This window comes from Aotus nancymaae, unplaced genomic scaffold (assembly GCF_030222135.1).
Source record: "Aotus nancymaae isolate 86718 unplaced genomic scaffold, 86718_ANA_hifiasm-v0.15.2.pri h1tg000030l, whole genome shotgun sequence".
Taxonomy (NCBI): domain Eukaryota; kingdom Metazoa; phylum Chordata; class Mammalia; order Primates; family Aotidae; genus Aotus; species Aotus nancymaae.
This window is the reverse complement of record NW_026988443.1, coordinates 31,995,278-32,014,432: the sequence shown is the minus strand read 5'-3', so window position 1 is coordinate 32,014,432 and position 19,155 is coordinate 31,995,278. Positions and strand designations below refer to the sequence as shown.

The window sequence follows — 19,155 nt, the reverse complement described above, 5'->3', positions numbered from 1 at the left end:
AATATTGGACCAGATAGACCTCTAATATTTTCTCCATTCCTGAGATCCTATGAAAATAAATATTTAATCCAGGTACCAGAATTCTCAAACAGGGCAAAAAATAAAAAGAGTACTTGACCCTCACAACAACAGCAGTTCTTCAGTCTTTTAGGGTTTTATTGGCTTAATTCTGGCCAGTTATTTTTTATAGCTTTCATGAATCTAATTCAAAACATATTGAGAAGCCAAATCTTTGCTGGGCTTGAGAATGTAACTAATAAAAAGGCAAATGCACCAAGGTTGCCAAACACTGCAAAAGAGAAGTATATGACACCAGCTCTAATGTGAGAAATTGTAGAGCCTTATTTTTGTTCTCCTTTTGATAGGAAACATAAGGGTTTTTTCATGCTCTTGGAGAAGGGCTCTTATAATACTTAGCAATGACTTTAAAAATATCATTATTATCAAATGAGAAGAAACTTCACATCATGGCAATGAACTAGGTATAATCCAAGCACTGCCTTTTTTCTCTGGGGACCTCCGTGCAAGGCGATGTCTCTCAAATTTAATGTCTTTTGGCAGCCAGCGAAACCTCAAATCGTGTTGAAAAACCCAAACCTCACATCATGGTCTCCAAAGTGATATGCAGGTGGTCGCAGGAGAGCAGTCACGAGGGCCACCGTGGGCAGACCTCTTTCAAAGCTGTTGGGTGAGAAATGTCCTCTTCACCTTCATTGTTCAGTGCCTCCCTAAAAAGAAAAAAAAAAAATCTGCCTCAGTCAATGTACATATGGACAAGTAAACCAGCGTCCCCTCTCCAGAAGACCTTTGCAGATGTCCGACAGAGAACCCAGCTCTCCACTCCGTTTGCAAAGTGATAGTTTTGCCAGGTGAGCAATGGTTCCTCTAGTTTACCCATGTAACTGAGATCCATTAAGCATATTCACAGAATTTTATATTTGAAAATGTAGTTGTGTGGATTTAAATGCCCTTCACATAGCTGATCTACAATAAATACATGTTGGATCATGTTTCCTTGTTGAACTTTATGGCATTTTGGGAATGATCCTGGGCTATCTGGAGAACGGCAAATAACTTTCTACTATTCTTATAAAAGCACATCTCCTTACCCTGACTTCTGAGGCATCACCTCTCCATCTTCTCTTTTTAACCTCTTGTACCTGCCTTGCTCCTTTTACAGACAGGGCTTTCTCTGTGTGCTTCTCCTTTCACCTAAATCCTCTTCTTCTCTCTTCACCTGGTCAATGCCTTGCATCCTTCAGCTCTTAGCTCAACCATCAATTCTGCAGGAGCCTCTCCTCCCCTCCCTGTCAAATCCATACACTGCGCTCCAGGAATACCCTGTTCCTCTACTTCTTAGGCACCTAGTATTGTTCTAGTTTTCCGTTCATCTGGGTGATTACTGATAAATGGTAGTCACTTCAACTACATAGTGATTGACATGAAAGCTTGTGTCTCCTTGCATAGTTTATCTCCAACTTCTCTCGCAGTATTCAGCCTATTCTGAAGCTCAATGAAAACTTGTCGAATGAATGAATGAATAGGGTAATGAATGAATTTGCTCCAGTCCAGCTCTGGCACCGTCATTAGAGGGTTGATGCCCATTTCTCTGGGCTCCAGTTTTATTCTATAAAAAGAGGATAAGAATATCTACACTGTCTACCTCATAGGATTTTTATTAGAATTATATAAAATAATGCATAGCATTTGGCATATTATAGGAACTCAGATACTGGCTGACATAAGTGGCTGAATTTTAAAACATTTGGCAACATCTCACATTTGTGACGTACCTTGTATTTTATATTTTTCCTTAACACAAAACACATCTCATCCTCAATCCTTTTTTTTCCCACTAAAATTTCATTGCTCAATATTTTTCTCTCAAAGCCTCCATGTCTGTTAGGCCTTATAGTAATAATAATATCTTACTTTTGTATGTTTCTTTAAAGTATGTAAATTATTTGGCAGCCCTGTTTAACATTCCCATTATCAGTAGAATGGATTTTAAAACTGTAGTATATTCATATAATAGAACATTATACAACCATGAGAACTGATTAAAACTACTCAAAACAATTTTGTTGAATATTGAGAAATGGGGGTGAAAGAGGGAGACACAAAGCACATTGCATGATCTCTTTCCTTTAAAGAAAGAGGGTGCAACTGGTTTTTGGTAGTCACATCAGGATAGTGGTTGCCTTTGCTGGAGAAAGGGATCGGAAGGGGACATAGGGCGCTTTGGGCTCATGTTTTGCTTTTTGGTCTGATTGCTGGTTACATGTATAAATTCAGCACTGGGAATTTCACCAAGCTGTGCACTTGTTAAAGGCACACTCTCTGCATGTGTATTTTACCTCCATAAAAACTTTATAAATTGCTTTTCGGTACGTGATTTTATGTAATAATTTCTACTTCAACTCTGTGAGATTTGACAAGGCAAGTATTTTTTATTTCATTTTAGAGAGGAAAAAAATGATAGTTGGAGAGTAGGTGCTTTCACAGAATGTCCGTGTGTAGCACATGTTACCGCTGGGATTGAAACCCAGGTGTTCTTAGTCTAGAACTCTTTCTCCCAGACTGTCTGATCCTCAGTAGATAACAAAATACCATTTAAATGTGCACATCTCTCAGAGGCCCATAAGGAGTAGGGCGAATGATGGAAGACTTAGGTAATTGCTGAGAGTCTAATCTTGGATCGGGAAAGCTTACTGATATACCCCAAAGCCCACCATGTTGATGGCCATCTGCTTGGCTGTCCCACATTTCCAGTTGAGATAGAGTAGAGAGATTTATCATGGAAGGCTCTCCTCCTTGTACCACCTCCCACATCAGCTGCCAATTGCTGTCTAGGGAGTTCCACATGAATCCCAAAGACTGAGGCAATGACAATGAGGACATATGCAGAATAAGACACAATTGAGCAGATGTTAAGCAGCTGGAATCCTCTCTAGCATATCCAGTCAGGTCCCAGATGAACTGATTCTCCATTTGTATTCGTTGGTTCAGCACCCCATGTGCTAATCTTTGCAATGGGACGGCAGAGCCCTGGCTCACACCTCGTTACAGAGGGCTTAATGGAGGAGAAGAGATTTAGCAAGGCTCTTTAAAGACACAAGGGGCTTGGTGGTTGATGGGAAGAAAGAGGTTCCAGATGTAAATATACTACAGGAGTGGCCTGAGTTCACGGGAAAACTGGCCACAGGATTCCATGGATTCAAAGGCACATAAAAGAACAGAAAGTGATATGAGAAGTTTGTTTCTGAAGGTGAAAAATGTATGAATATAGAAAATGAGATTATATTTTAAGGTGTAGAGCTTGAGCCTATCAACTGCAGACTGGATCCCAAGTCCTCTTAACTTCTAGACCAGTGCTGTCTATTCTAATCACCTGCTGCGTGACCACAAGCAAGTTATTCCATCTCTCTGACCACAGATATGGTGGTTGTATACTAGAGCTTGTGGTCATGCCTCTGGTGGAGTTTGACAATGCACCCTAGCAACCAAAGCCTGTTTGTGGATAAAGAACAGAAAAACAAGTTAGATGGATCATAAAAGCATGTTCCATCTTAGAAGAATAAAAAGAACATTCCATACTTTCCTTTGCAAAAACGACAGACATGTACCTCAAAATATTTGACAGATTACATCTAAATAGAATCCTTATTACAGATAAATGCATGGCATTCTTTTAACTCCCCCTTTTTAGGAATTGAAATGATTTTTATTTGCTTTTGTGTTGCTTCATTTTCTTACTGTTTTCTAAAGTTGCATTGTGTCATGGGACTTGGACCTATTTTTTTATGTGTTGGCTTTGCTGAAGAGGAATATTTTTTGGTTTTTGAAAATTGAGATTTTCTGAAATCTGGTTTTCTCAAAAGCACAAAAACTCGTATTTTGATTTTATGTTCTGATGTATCTGTTCGTTCTTCATGGGTGTTAATAAAAAGCACCTTATATAATAAAGAAAAATGCACTTATGCCTTTGCAGAGATTCACTAATCAGAGTTCATAGTCCTTTCACACAAATATTCCAACATGCCAGGTTTTCAACATATTTAGAGCAGCCCAGTACACATTTGTGGAGATTCATTTTATATTTTGAGTTGGATCCCTTCGCTCTCGTCTTTAAGTCTTGCATAGCTCCAAGCTTATGTTTTTACCTCTGGATGGCTTCAATCAGTGTGATAGACGTGAAGGCACCGGCTGTTGAAAATGGGTTCTCCTCTGCTGGACTACTGCTTGCTTTGGCTTTATCTCTCCCTTGCAATCTCAAATTTTATTAAGTGCATAATTTTCTATCAGCTTCAGACACTAGAGTCACCAACTGAGAAAGAGCTGGGAGGCCTGTCTTTGACAGTGGTAAATTTCATTGTGCTTTAAAAAACCCCGACCAACACACACCATATGCTGCCATTTGAAGGAAGACTTATTTCATGGCTTAAACTTTATGGCCTTAGATTTCAGCATGACATGAGTGATGTGGAAGGAAAGTACATTTGGATGATAAGATGAGGATAATTTGTACTGGGAAATTATTCACAATTGTGATAATTAATAATCCCTGGCACACAATAACAGAAAATCTCAACCCTTGAACTGAATTATATATGTTTATGTCTCATAAACAAGGTAGAAAATACATTTTTTAAACCGCTGTGTTTGCAAAGTTCTCTCACTTCCAAGCTACCCTCGTTAATAATCATAAAGCAGCACATTTCCAAGCTCAGAATCACATTAATCTCCCCACACGTGACCCAATCATGCACTTTGGGGAGAATGGATGGGATGCAGTTGCCTTTGTGTGTGTTATGTGTTTTTTGTCACTTTCCTGGTGGCTGGCTTTGGAAATGCAGAGTCTGGAAGAATGGTGGAGAAACCAGGAAGATAAAAAATGAATCTTGCAAGAAAATTGGACTTTTTGTGGTTAATCACTACAACAACGATGGAATGAAAAGATAAGAGTATTCCCCCCTGCCTTCCCTCACTCAGAGAAGGTGAGAAGGGAATGATGTTTCTGTTCTTACTCATAAACCTTACCATCATATCTGGAAAAGTTAACGGGGAAATTTGACTTTTTTTTGAATGCCTGTGCTTATAAATGCTTTAGAGTTGGCTTTTCTAAGAAAGGGAGGTTATCCAAGGGTTGGCGGACAGGGGGATGGCTAAATGCAAGAAAGAATGCAAGGATTCTTTAAGAAGCAGAGGGGGGTAGAAGTGGGGCAAGAGAATGGTGGAGTGAAGCAGAGGAACGATGAGAATAGGCAAGGTGGGCTTGTGCCTCCCATCAAGGATACCCCTGGGAGAGAATGGACCTTGGATGGTGCATAGTGACTGTTACATCGATGGAGGTTGGACACTACATTTGGAGCCTTGATTGCTTTCAGGCATGAGGTCGATGGAGAACTCTGCTGAGAAGAGTCTTTCTGTTGGGTTTTGCTGTGCTGTACTGCTTACAGATGAGCAGTGCCCAACAGGAGTATGGTGACCTAGCAGACAGAGCAGCAGTGATACTGGAAAGCGCCACAGCGGATCACGAGCAGGTTCCAAACGCATCTTCTTAGCACCTCCTATACCCTGCCCCTCTTCCACCAGGGCAGCTCTGCTTCTTTCTGCTTATTATTTGAAGGTGCTGTATAAGACTTTGAGAAGGGGACCCTTTAAATAAAAACCAACAGTTGGAAACCATTGATTGAGTTCAACTTCGGTATTTATCAGAAGTAGAAAATGAGTCCTAAAAAGGTTATTTCCCATCCATACAGTAGGTGAAGGGAATACAAAGCCATTGAAGTATCCTCAGAATAACACATAGGGGTGGGAAGAGAGGCATGGGAGGGACAGGTGATGCTCTTTTGACCCCTTATAGGTTATCATGAAGACCAAATGAGATCAGGTGTCCAAAATCACTTAGTAAGCAATCAAGCTGTATTACCTCTGCTGCTTACCTGAGTAAAATCATCCATATGCATTTATTAAGCACTTACAATTATAATCTGTTCTGCATGACAATAAAAATAGACATGATGAAATTCTTATTTCGGGAAACTTACGATGGAATGCCTTCAAGTTAAATTCTACAGTTTGACCTGAAAAGAAATATTATCTGGAGCTCAGTACAAAAAAAGAAAGTACTTTTTTTTTTTTTTTTTTTTTTTTTTTTGAGACAGAGTCTCCTTTCACCCAGGCTGGAGTGCAATCTGGCATGATCTCAGCTCATTGCAACCTCTGCGTCCGCCTCCGCCTCCCATGTTCAGCCAATTCTCCTGACTCAGCCTCCCAAGTAGCTGAGATTACAGGCGCACGCCACCACACCCAGCTAATTTTTGTATTTTTAGTAAAGACGGGGTTTCACCATGTTGGCCAGGCTGGTCTCAAACTCCTGACCTCAGGTGTTCTGCCTGCCTTAGCCTCTCAAAGTGCTAGGATTACAGGCGTGAGCCACCATGCCTGGCTGATACTCTGATTTTATAGAAAGAGTTCCTCTGTACTATAGAGGGCAAGCAAAGTATCAGGTAACCGTGGGAGGAAAAAAGGTTTGAGTCAAGTGCTGAAGATTTGCTAAGGTTTGGCTAGAATCTGAAATCTTTGAATTAGAAGAAGGACATTCCTGGATATGATCATCTGGAAATTGTCTGCTTGAGCCTTCAGGGAACCTGGATGATGATATTGCCGGGTACCATGCTGGCTTCTTTCCTTTTATAAAAGACATCCTCATGAAGCTGTGATTATCTCCATTTCATAGGCGGACAAAGGTCAGGGATGTTCAGTGACCTGTTGGGTTTGGCTAAGTTGTGAGGTTAAGCTTTGCAAGAAGAGCTGAGGAGTTAGGAGTTGATACTTTGGAATCAGACAGGGCTGCATTTAAATCCTGATTTTCCCACTTCATAGACAATTTACATCATCCCTCTGAGCCTCAGTTTCCTGGCTTATAAAATGGGTATGATCTTCATCAATCCTGCATAGAGTTATGAGAATTAAATTAAAGTTATTAGACAATGTCGTAAAGCACCTAGAAAAGTATCTGGCTTCTTAAGGGCTTGACAAATGATATGTTTTCACTACCAGGGACAGAAACGAAAGAAACATAGACTAGAGGCTACCAAGTCATAGATTGCTTTGAGGAGGGAAGTACCACGATAAGAAACAAGCTTTGGTTTTAAATGCTGAGTCTGAGCGTCAAAGCTTGTCTGTTGCCCACATAATGAGATTGCATTTGTATGTTTTGCTCACGGTTGCTCAAGTCCAGCACTATTGAAATTTGGGGCTAGATAAATTCTTTCTTGGAGGGGTTTGCAGGGGTGGGGGCTGACTGCGCATTATCGTGTATTTAGCAACATCCTTGGCCTTGCCCGTTAGATGCCGGCAGTACCTCTCCCCCACTCCCGTGACAATCAATACCGTCTCCAGACATTGTCAAATGTTCCCGGGGAACAAAATTGACCCTGGCTGAGAACCACTGGTCTATCCATTGCCTCTGTTCCTTCTACGGCAGCAGGCCATGAAGCTCCCCTGTGAGCATCTTGGCCCAGACTCTCCTAGCAGCTCATAGCTTCCCCAGGAAGATACAATAACTCAACCCAAGACTGTCTCTTTCCCCTTAATTCCCATGATTACACAGTGTTGCTTTTCACTTTTCAACTCTGGGAATTTGTCTTTTCTCACTCACCAAAGCCGCAGCTGAGAGCAGCCAGCAGAAACTGATGAGCAGTGTCTGTCCAGGCTGAAGCTATTGAACAATTACAAGGTATATATGCCCCAAGTACAGTCTGAACTTACTATGTGAACCCAGTTAAAGTCAACATGGTTTATATTTTTTACTGTACGAATTTCATGGGGACTGTTTTTCTTCATTTTGTTTTCTTTTTCAGCGATTAGAAAAACTAACGTTCTTTGTCTTCGTGTCCTGTCGTTCTTCCATTTGTGTAATTTTAAATTATCACCAGCGGTTTCATTGAGGATTTCTGGAAGTTTTAAAGAGCGCACCTGGTTTAGATGTGTCTGTGTGGATGTTGAGCACAGTCTAGTTCTCGGGGACATAGAGTAGACCCTTCAAGATCAGGTTCCTGGTGATGGTGGGAAGAAGAAAACCTGGATGGCTATACATTTGGAGAAGAGCTGGAGGGCCGTAATATTACTTAAGCACCAAGCTGAGCCTCTCACACTGTTGTCCTATTGAGCCCTCACAGGATATTATGTGAAATGGAAATGATAGTAGTTACACTATAGAGAAAGTGAATAAAGCTTAGATGGAGAGATTCACTGACCGTGTATTATGCAGTTCATAATCCCAGCTGGGATTCGACTGCATACTCTGTGATGCCAAAGCCTGTACTCTTTGCAGCAATCAACAGAACCTCTACAGAGATGAGGGCTGATGTATTAGGATTTTATCCAGACTTTTCTCCCCATTGCTTTCCTTTCTTTGATCCCTAATAGCATGCAAATTCTGAAATCTGTGGTATATTCCTCTGTACACTCCTCTAGGAGGACCAAGTAGAGAGTTTGGCTAAATCACAGGAGGTTTGTAAATGACCAAGTAGGCAAGTCAAAACTTGCCTCATCTCGACTGACTTACTATCCTCCAGCTTCAACATTTACTGATAATGGGTGGCCAGGAGAGGCGCTGAGGCAGGAGAGATAGAAAATCAAGAATTTGAATCCTTGCAATTTGAATCCAGGTCTTCATGACCCTGGGGAAGTTACCCCTTAGTTTGCTCATCTTTGAAATGGAAAGGATGATCTCACTTTGTAAGTTGGGAGAGCACCCAGGACAAAGGAGATGCTCCACAAATGGCTATCTCCTTCTGCAACACCTTGTTATGATTAGGCATCTTTACAGGTTTCTCTACCCACCTCTTCACCTCTGTGGCCTGAACCTCAGCCCTGAAGACCGGGGATGATGTATTTCTTCCACACTGCATCAATACTATTGGAAATCCTATCAATGACTGTAGATGCTTCCAAGAAGCAGGCTCTTTTTCTATAACTCACTTCCCTCCCAATATTTGTCCCCTTCCAAGTTTGGGGCACCTTGTCTCTCCCAAAGACAGTAACTATTTCTCCAAGCTTTCTCCATCCCTCTGCTTCCTGTTTGGAGCAGCCTCGTGTACTGTATTAGGCGAGCTACTATGAACATCGTGTTGTCTTCCTTTTCTTGGGTCTTGGGGTAGTCAAAAGAGATATTGACCATTACTTGTTTTTTCTTTTTATTCATATTTTAAGGAACAAAGAAATCTTCTGTTTGTTTTATGATAGTGACCACAGACAACAGAGAAGAAATCATGTCTCCTGATGCGAACATGATATAGTCAGATATGGTCTGACCAAGAAATGTTTCCAACTTATTTAGTAGACCAGACATTTCAAAATGTAGCATATTCTTTTCTTTAGACCCTGTTCTAAGTACCTGATGCATTTTAACTCATGTAATCTTCGTAAGAAAGCCAGAGAAGCAGGTTCATTTATTGCCTTCATTTTGCAGATGAGGAAACAGGTGTGAGAGGTGAAATAACTTGCCCGAGGTAACACAGCTAGGAACTGGAACTGACTCCTAAGTCTATGACTTTAACCTCTATACATATGTGATCCTTGTGAAAATGGTTCTATGAAAAGTCTATAAAAATATGCAATCCATTAATTTAATGCCAGATATAAAATGTGATTTAACTGCCTTATTAAAAAGAATAAATTGCATGAAATTGAGACCTGACTGTTCTATTTCCAGGAAATTGTCCTTCTTGATGTGTTTGAGCCAGCTCTGAGGGTTTCTACCAGGAGGAGAGCAATTAGAACTTGCAGACTCCCACTGCAGTTCCATTTAGCGTCACGTGTCTGGGGGAGGAAGCCAAGGCAGCTCATAGCAATAACCTCATTGAGTTGTTACCCTCTTGATACCTTTCTTTCCATCAGGCTTGCAATGGAAGCAGAGAACTCTCAGTTTCCCCACCTTCCTCTTTCCCTCGCCTCCCCCAGAACATACACATTCAGAAATGGCCACCACCACGTCCTTTATTTCTCTCTCTTTCTTCTCTATTCTGCCTGGATGAACATGACCAAACAGATTCATGGGTTGTGTCTATGGATTTCATTAGTTGGTCATTTACTAAAATCTCAAATCTCCCAAATAAAATTTATAGGAATTAAATAGTTAAATATAAAATTATAAAACATCTATTTATTCTTACTTTAGAAATGATGTGTGGTGGGGAAAATCAAATGATTTAAAGAGAGAATAAAAATTAAACATAGTCCAACCAATCCGAAACACTCACTGCTAACAGTTGGGAGTCAAGTGTTCTCCTAACCCCCAGAATTTCTCGCTCTCCCCCACCACAGCAGTTTCTCTCTCTTTCCCACAACACACCCTCTGTCTGTCCATGTGTACTATACAGTTTTAATCAGTATCCTATTGCATATGCTGGTTTGAATTCTGAATTTTTCATCCAACTTTTTATCAATAGCCGTTTCCCATTTCATTAAATCGTCTCTGAAAACATCCTCTTGGATGGCCTACCTGATGAACTATAATGTTTAAACTACTGCTCTACTTGCGAGATGTCTAGATTCTTTCCCATGTTTACACCACAATAATAAACATTTTTCTACATTTGTCTCTGTCTGAGTTTTTTCCCTTTTCTTTGTCTGTGTAAATATTTTTGTTACAAATAGATATAAGTTTAACTTTCTTAGGATAGATAGATTTGAGGAAAGCAAGGGACATGAGTTTTTTTGAAGGATTTTATGCATGTTATAAAATGTTTTTCTTCCGGATAATTTCTACTAATTTGCACCCTTCGGAAAAGAGAATGACAGTGTCTTTTCCAGTCTTCTTTTGCCCAAACTGACCGTTTCAACTTTTAAAAGCTTATTTGATAAGTACAAAAGTCTCATTTCAATTTTTATTTTCTAAAAATATGAGATTTTGAGACTTATCAGTTTTGATGCCTAATTCACCTATAGTTATATTGATTAATTTCAACATGTTTTCAGGTAGGAAAATCCACCAATGATCCTTCATAATGAATTTTAAAACACCTATGCCAAAGAGCATCTTGGTGAAATTTAGAAACAGATACTCTCTTCATCACCTTTTCAAAGATGCTCTCAGTCAGATATTGTAACTTCTGCGTTGATACTGTTGCATGTGTCAGGAAGTAGATATATCTCCCTACTCTCTGCCTTTTTGTCTTTGCAGTTTGTTTTCTTAAAGACTTCCTTAACCTTACTGCAGACTGTTCTGGGGATGGACAGGCATATTTTTTTAATTTCCCAAAGCATTTTCTTGTTCTCTGTTCCTTTTTTGTGCATTTTAAAACCTACTTTTATCTTGTAACTTTTAAGTTCAGAAATATAAGTGCAGGTTTGTTACATACAAAAATTTCATGACAAAGATGGCAAAAGCAATTACAACAAAACCAAAAATTGACAAATGGAATCAAATCAAATGAAAAAGCATGTGCCCAGCAAAAGAAACTACCAATAGATTAGATGGGCAACATACAGAATGGAAGAACATTTTCACAAACTATGCATCTGACAAAGATCTAATATCTAGCATCTATTCAGAACTTAAACAAATTTTGTGCATGTTTTATTCATACTTAAGTTTTCGATTCTCACAGAAACATAAGGATTTGCTTTTAAAATTCTCTTTTGTTCTCTGCATTATCTGTTTCCCCCAGGGTTATTTTTAAATTTTATTTATCTTCTCTAATATTTGAGAATATTGAACACTTTTCTCAACTATCTAAGGATTGAAATTTAATATAAATTTAAAATTCTGGGTATCAGGGTGAGGTGATCAGTCAGTGAGCAGCCATCACACTGGAGAGTGCTAGTTGCTATAAAATGAAGAAAAATAAGGTTTTCTGTAGGGGAGGATGATTTCTGTACATAGAATTCACATTAATGTCTCTTTCCATCACCTTTCCCTCCATTTTCAACCTATTTATTACTCCAGCTCTTAATGATACCTGGCATTTACAGGTCCCAAGTCTCCAGAGTGTTCTGTTAGGCTAACAGCTTTTGTCTTCTCTAAGGGCCCCATTCACATATCTGGGCTCTAGCTTCTTTTACCCTGCACAGCAGATGTCCCTGGTCCCTAGACTCACACCCATTCAGCCTTATCACTGATGTTGGCTGTGGACAGTTTGTGTAGGTTTGGACTCAATTCACACTGACAGCAACTCACCTTTAGCATGTGTAATGCGACTTGCATTTTATTTTTTTGTCTCACAGTTTCTCATTGCAGATGCAACAGGTGCTGCTGATTAAGTGCAAGAAGCTTCCGAATTCATAAGAATTAATGTCACCACAGACAGACAGAGCCAAAGAGGGGATGGGAGTAAATGGATTGATATTTCTCTTGGCCAATCCTTGGGTGGGCGATTTATTCTACACCATTCTCAAAAGATCTGGGTGGGATTAAGTTTCAGGTGTCCTTAGTGGTGACCTTGATAACTTTCATGACACTCTTAACATGGGCTTTCTTCTTTCCTCCACTCTTCCTCGGTGCTCACTCCTGCTCCCTAGGATTTCAACTGCCTAAAGTTGTTGTCTCAAGCCTTACTGTCAGGGGAAACCATGATTCCTCAACAATTACTATTCAATTAGGAAATGAAGTCAAATTGTCTCTATTTGCAGATGACATGATGGTATATTTAGAAGACCCCATCGTCTCAGCCCCAAATCTCCTTAAGCTGATAAGCAACTTCAGCAAAGTCTCAGGATACAAAATCAATGTGCAAAAATCACAAGCATTCCTATACACCAATAACAGCTTAAAGAGAGCCAAATCGTGAGTAAACTCCCATTCATAATTGCTACAAAAAAAAAAAATACCTAGGAATACAACTAGCAAGGGATGTGAAGGACATCTTCAAGGAGAACTATAAACAACTGCTCAAGGAAATAAGAGAGGACACAAACAGATGGAAATACATTCCATGCTCATGGTTAGGAAGAATCAATATCGTGAAAATGGCCATACTGCCCAAAGTAATTTATAGATTCAATGCTATCCCCATCAAGTTACCACTGACTTTCTTCACAGAATTGGAAAAAACCACCTTAAACCTCATATGGAACCAAAAGAGAGGCCGCATAGCCAAGACAATCCTAAGCAAAAAGAACAAAGCTGGAGGAATCACACTACCTGACTTCAAACTATACTACAAGGCTACAGTAGTCAAAACAGCATGGTACTAGTACCAAACAAAGATATAGACCAATGGAACAGAACAGAGGCCTCAGAAGTAATGCCACATATCTGCAACCATCTGATCTTTGACAAACCTGACAAAAACAAGCAATAGAGAAAGGATTTCCTATTTAATAAATGGCGTTGGGAAAACTGGTTAGCCATATGCAGAAAGCTCAAACTGGATCCCTTTCTTATACCTGAAACAAAAATTAACTCCAGATGGATTAAAGATTTAAAAATAAGACCTAACACCTTAAAAACCCTAGAAGAAAACCTAGGCAATACCATTCAGGACATAGGCATAGGCAAGGACTTCATGACTAAAACACCAAAAGCAATGGCAACAAAAGCCAAAATAGATAAATGGGATCTAATTAAACTAAAAAGCTTCTGCACAGCAAAAGAAACAAGCATTATGGTGAACCAGCAACCAACAGAATGGGAAAAAAAATTGCCATCTACCCATCTGACAAAGGGCTCACAACCAGAATCTACAAAGAACTTAAACAAATTTACAAGAAAAAAAAAAACCATGATCAAAAAGTGGGTGAAGGATATGAACAGCCACTTCTCAAAAGAAGACATTTATGCAGCCAACAAACATGAAGAAAAGCTCATCATCACTGGTCATTAGAGAAATGCAAATCAAAAACCACATTGAGATACCATCTCACACCAGTTAGAATGGTGATTATTAAAAAATCAGAAGCTAACAGATGCTGGAGAGGATGTGGAGAAATAGGAACACTTTTACACTGCTGTGGGAGGGTAAATTAGTTCAACCATTGTGGAAGACAGTGTGGCGGTTCCTCAAGGATCTAGAAATAGAAATGCCATTTGACCCAGAAATCACTTTACTGGGTATATATCCAAAGGATTATAAATCATTCTGTTATAAAGACACATGTACACGTATGTTTATTGCAGCACCGTTTACAATAGCAAAGACTTGGAACCAACCCAAATGCCCATCAACAGTAGACTAAATAAAGAAAATGTGGCACATATACACCACAGAATACTATGCAGCCATAAAAAAGGGTGAGTTCATGTCCTTTGCAGGGACGTGGATGAAGCTGGAAATCATCATTCTCAGCAAACTGACACAAGAACAGAAAACCAAACACCACACGTTCTCACTTATAAGTGGGTGTTGAACAATGAGAACACGTGGACACAGGGAGGGGAACATCACATACTGGGGCCCGTTGGGGTGAGGGGGCTAGGAGAGGGATAGCAGGGGGTGGGGGGATTGGGGAGGGATAACATTGGGAGTAATACCTAATGTTGATGACGGGGGTTGGATGCAGCAAACCACCATAGCACATGTATACCTCTGTAACAAACCTGCATGTTCTGCACATGTACCCCAGAATTAAGGTATAATAATAATTAAAAATTACTGTTCTATCCTCTCTTTTCTTTATTTTCATATTTTTTTCTTTGGACCCGTCTCCCATTCTCTTCTGTATTGTGGAAACATTTAGAAACAGTGTTTATTGTCATTTTGTTGAACTCAGCAAGGAGAGTTTTGAACATAGATGTTATTACATGTAATATTTTATTTCTACATTTAAAAATTGCTTTTGAGTTTAGAAGGTATGTCACTGGCAGGCGTGGTGGCTCATGCCTGCAATTCCAGCACTTTGGGAGGCTGAGACGGGCAGATCATGAGGTCAAGAGTTTGAAACCAGCCTGGCCAACATAGTGAAACCCCATTTGGTGGTGTACTCCTGTAGTTCCAGCTACATGGGAGGCTGAGGCAGGAGAATTGCTTGAACCCAGGAGGAAGAGATTGCAGTGAGCTGAGACCACACCATTGTGCTACAGTCTGGGCAACAGAGCAAGACTCCATCTAAAAAAAAAAAAAAAGAATATATGTCATTATTCACCTATTGCAGATGTAGGATTTATGTCAGTTTCTGCAGGGGAACTAAAGATACATAATTCACTTTGTTTGACTCAGAAAATGTTGGCTGAATTAGACAATATACTCTCAATGTCCTTCAGCCAAAGACTGCTGGAAATACACCTGTATTGACAAAGTTGGGTTCACTGAGTTGCTCTGATGAAGGTGAATGCACATCATACAAAACTGGATTTCTTTAGTAAGAAGTTGCTTGAAAATTTTTATGACAGGCTTGTGTTAGGTGATTTCGCGAAGGGTTCAAGGAAGTGGTCTTTACCCTGGATTGGATTCTGTCAGGATGGAAAGGTAATTCTATGATTGGCTGTTTGATTAATTCCTATCTAGAAGGCAAGTAGCACAAAGCAAATCTCAAGATATAATTGGTAAAGCAGTGCCATTAGTCATTACTGTATTAGCCATGCTGTTTGGTGTTTGAAATTAATTTATTGTTATTATTAGTGGAGGATATACTTGCTTTTATCTTTCTCAGACATGAGTGTGACTGGTCTTACCTTTGTCTTGCTCTTTCATGATCATTTTTTCATCATGGTCTATCTTAATGTTTGTGTTCTGTGAAATCATTTTATAGGAAAGTATCACAACCTAGCTATGCATCCTGGGCGCTTCTTACCAATACCAAGGCTTGGCTAATAGAGCCAGCCCAGTCCCTGGCTGTCAAGAGCTCTCTTTCTCTTTCTCAGCCTTAAAGAAAGTTCTTCACAAACTGTGATATGATGTAATTTCCATGCAGTTTTGCTGGGGCTGTAGTTTACCGTTGATATTAATGGGCTTTAGAGTGTGTTACACTTGGGTTTTGAACTCCAGCTTTGTCACTTGCAAAATGTCTTAACTGCATTATATTCTCTCAGGCTATTCCAGCCGGAAAGATGGTGATCTCTCATATAAATGGTGATAATGGTCCTCATAGAAGCCTTATGTAAAACAGTAATTTTTATAATAAAATACATAAAGTACCTGGAAGATTCTTTAATCCCTATTAAGTAAAAACACAGTATGTGTTCTTTTTCCATTCTTTTCTTTCTTAGTTTTGTTAAGAACATTCTCCTGAAAGACCATTGTCCATAAAGACCCTACCTGCTCCTGAAGGGCTATGAATACACCTCCCCCACCCACCCAAAAACTTGAGTAAATGTCCTCTCCACCACCAGCAACATTCGTCTTCCCCTCTGTCTTGCTGTTGTGGCTGGTTTTCACTCTGACACGTAGCTGGAAGGCTGAGATCTTTTTTTTCCCCCTTAACTCAGATTTGTACTACATGTGAAATGTTTTGGATCATATTTTTTCCTTTTTCTTTAGAAAGCTGGTAATAATTAATCCCGTACTTGCAACAATGGAAAAATTGATAGAAATTTTAGAAGCTGCAAAAACCCAAATACAGTCTACAGTGTTCTCTCAAAATAATGCAATTGTGACAATGATGCGTTATATTTAACTTGAAGCAGCAACTTCTTGGGCATGATTCTGGAATTTAAAAAATACAGAAGGGATTTAAAAAAATGGGTGGAATCCTGCAGTTGTAGGATGGAATTGATGAACACAGTTTGCACATATAGCAAAGCTGCTCTGATGCTTGTCTTAGTTTGGGCTCCCCTGGAAGCAGACACTGAGCAAGAATTTAAGTAGAAGGAGTTTACTAGGGAGAGGAAACAAATACCAGCAGAGGTGTGGGCAGGTGACATAGAAAAAGGAAGGCAGCTAATCACAGACACGTTTTCAAGGCAGTAACTCCTGTGACCACTGGATGTTAGTCTTGCTAGGGAACTCTGAGAGCCAATGTAGAACAAACTTCCACGTATCTCTCCTGAGAATGAGGAAGTCAGGGTATTTATTCACTAACTCTTGCCAGTCATTGGCTGTTGGATGTTCCCAGTGGGATTTGTTTCCTTGTACTTCTGGCCTCCTGCACTTAGGGGTGGGCAGGTAAATTGGGCTTCAGCAGCTGAAGAAAGCCCTGTGGTAGGCCAGGCACGGAGGCCCATGCCTGTAATCCCAGCACATTGGGAGGCTGACGCAGGCAGATCAGTGGAGATCAAGAGCTCAAGACCAGTCTGGCCAACATGGTGAAACACCATCTCTACTAAAAATACAAAAATTAGCCAGGCATGGTGACCTACACCTGTAATCTCAGCTTCTCAAGAGGTTGAGGCAGGAGAATCGCTTGAACCCAGGAAGACAGATGTTGCAGTGAGCTGGATCGTGCCACTGCACTCCAGCCTGGGGGACAGAGCCAGACTCCGTCTCAAAAAAAAAAAATCTTGAGTTAGAACCCACTGAGCACTTTAGTGGTGAGAATATATGACTGGGCACTCATAGCTACAATGCTGATCATAATTTACGTTTGAAGTTACGTGTGTATGCTGGTCTGAATATTTACATGCCCCCCAAAATTCACCTGTTGCAATCTAATCACCAATGTGATAGTAATAGGAGGTGGAGCCTTTTGGGAGATAGCTAGGTCACGAGGGCAGAACTATTGTGAATGAGATTAGCTTTCACCTATCATTTGAAGACAGCAAGAAGTCAGTGGTCTGGGGCCCAGGAAAGGGCCTTCACTGGAGCCTGTCCAATGCTGGCACTCTAATCTTGGGTTTCCCGCCTCCAGAACTGTGCAAAATAAGTTTCTGTCACTTATAGGCCACCTGGTCTGTGGTATTATAGCAGTCCAAGCTGACTAAGACAATGTGACTTAACAGACATGTCCTTATTTTTAGTGGCAAATGGCTTTCCAAAGTTTAGTTTCAGAAAGCAGCGTAGATGAGTGAGAAAGACACTAAGATATGAAGTTAGACAGGCTTGTTTCCAGTTTCTCATGGTGTCTGCCTTTCTTGACTTCTTTGGGCCCTGGTTCCCTTATTCCTTCCGCAGTCATAAGCAATGATCAAATGAGGGTACCAAACCCAGCATGAGGTAAGATGTTAGGTAGGCACTCAGAAAATTGAAATTCATTTTTTATTTGCTTCTCTACAAAGAAGTTTATTTGGCCCCACCGGCTTTCAGAAATTAGTCAAGAGAAAACTAAAAGAAAAAATGGAGTTTGAAGCAATGATTTTTACCTACCTTGGTTGTTATTGTATGATTGCTACTTCCATCAGCAATACAGAGAAGATGTCTAGGTGTCTGGAGCTGACGTGCAATGTACCATTGTCTCTCACGGCCACTGTTTCCAACTGCCATGGAATTGAAGCCAGTGATTGTATGGGACTTCCTTTGTTCATTAGTATCTTCTGATTATTGAAATAAAATACATGTTTTTCTACCACTGAAATCTGTTCTAACATACCCATCAAAGCTAGAGAAACTGTTACCTCTGTTTGGCCTTTGCAAATGTTTCTCTTTTTTGTTGTTGTTGAAACAGAGTCTCACTCTGTTACCCAGACGCTGGGGTGCAGTGGCAAAATCTCCGCTCACTGCAACCTCTGCCTCTGGGGTTCAAGTGATTCTCCAGCCTCAGCCTCCTGAGTAGCTAGAATTACAGGTGCATGGCACCACGCCTGGCTAATTTTTGTATATTTACTAGAGGCGGGGTTTTGCCATGTTGGCCAGGCTGGTCTCAAACTCCTGGTCTCAAATGATGTGCGTGCCTCAGCCTCCCAAAGTGTTGGGATTTGAGGCATGAGCCACCACACCTGGCCTGCAAAGGTTTCTTAATGGAATTCATCTTCTTTGTTTCTCTGTCACTTCTTAATTGAGAGATCATCAACTCTTAGCCATAGATACCTTCCATTACTGCTACTACTATTGCTACCAATACTAATAAATACTGTGAAAAGGACTATGACGATGATGCCCATTATTACTTTACTACTACTACTATTACTATTGCTGCTACAAAATGGTGACTACTGTTATTATTACTACTTAATGCTACCACTATTACTGCTGCTGCGGTTATCACTAGTACGACTACTACTAATGCTACTGCTGATGGTTTTGCTACCACTGCCAGGTGCTGCCGTGTTGTCAGTACAGTGCCTGCCTGGGAGGTCTTATAAATAGCATATGCAATTGTTTGTGTGCTTAGAAT

At 40.2% G+C, this 19,155-nt stretch overlaps 1 pseudogene; it reads right to left on the bottom strand.

Annotated features, from left to right (window-relative positions):
• LOC105706755 (nucleolar protein 56-like) overlaps positions 1 to 19,155 on the bottom strand; it is a 129,756-nt pseudogene that overhangs the window by 33,551 nt on the left and 77,050 nt on the right.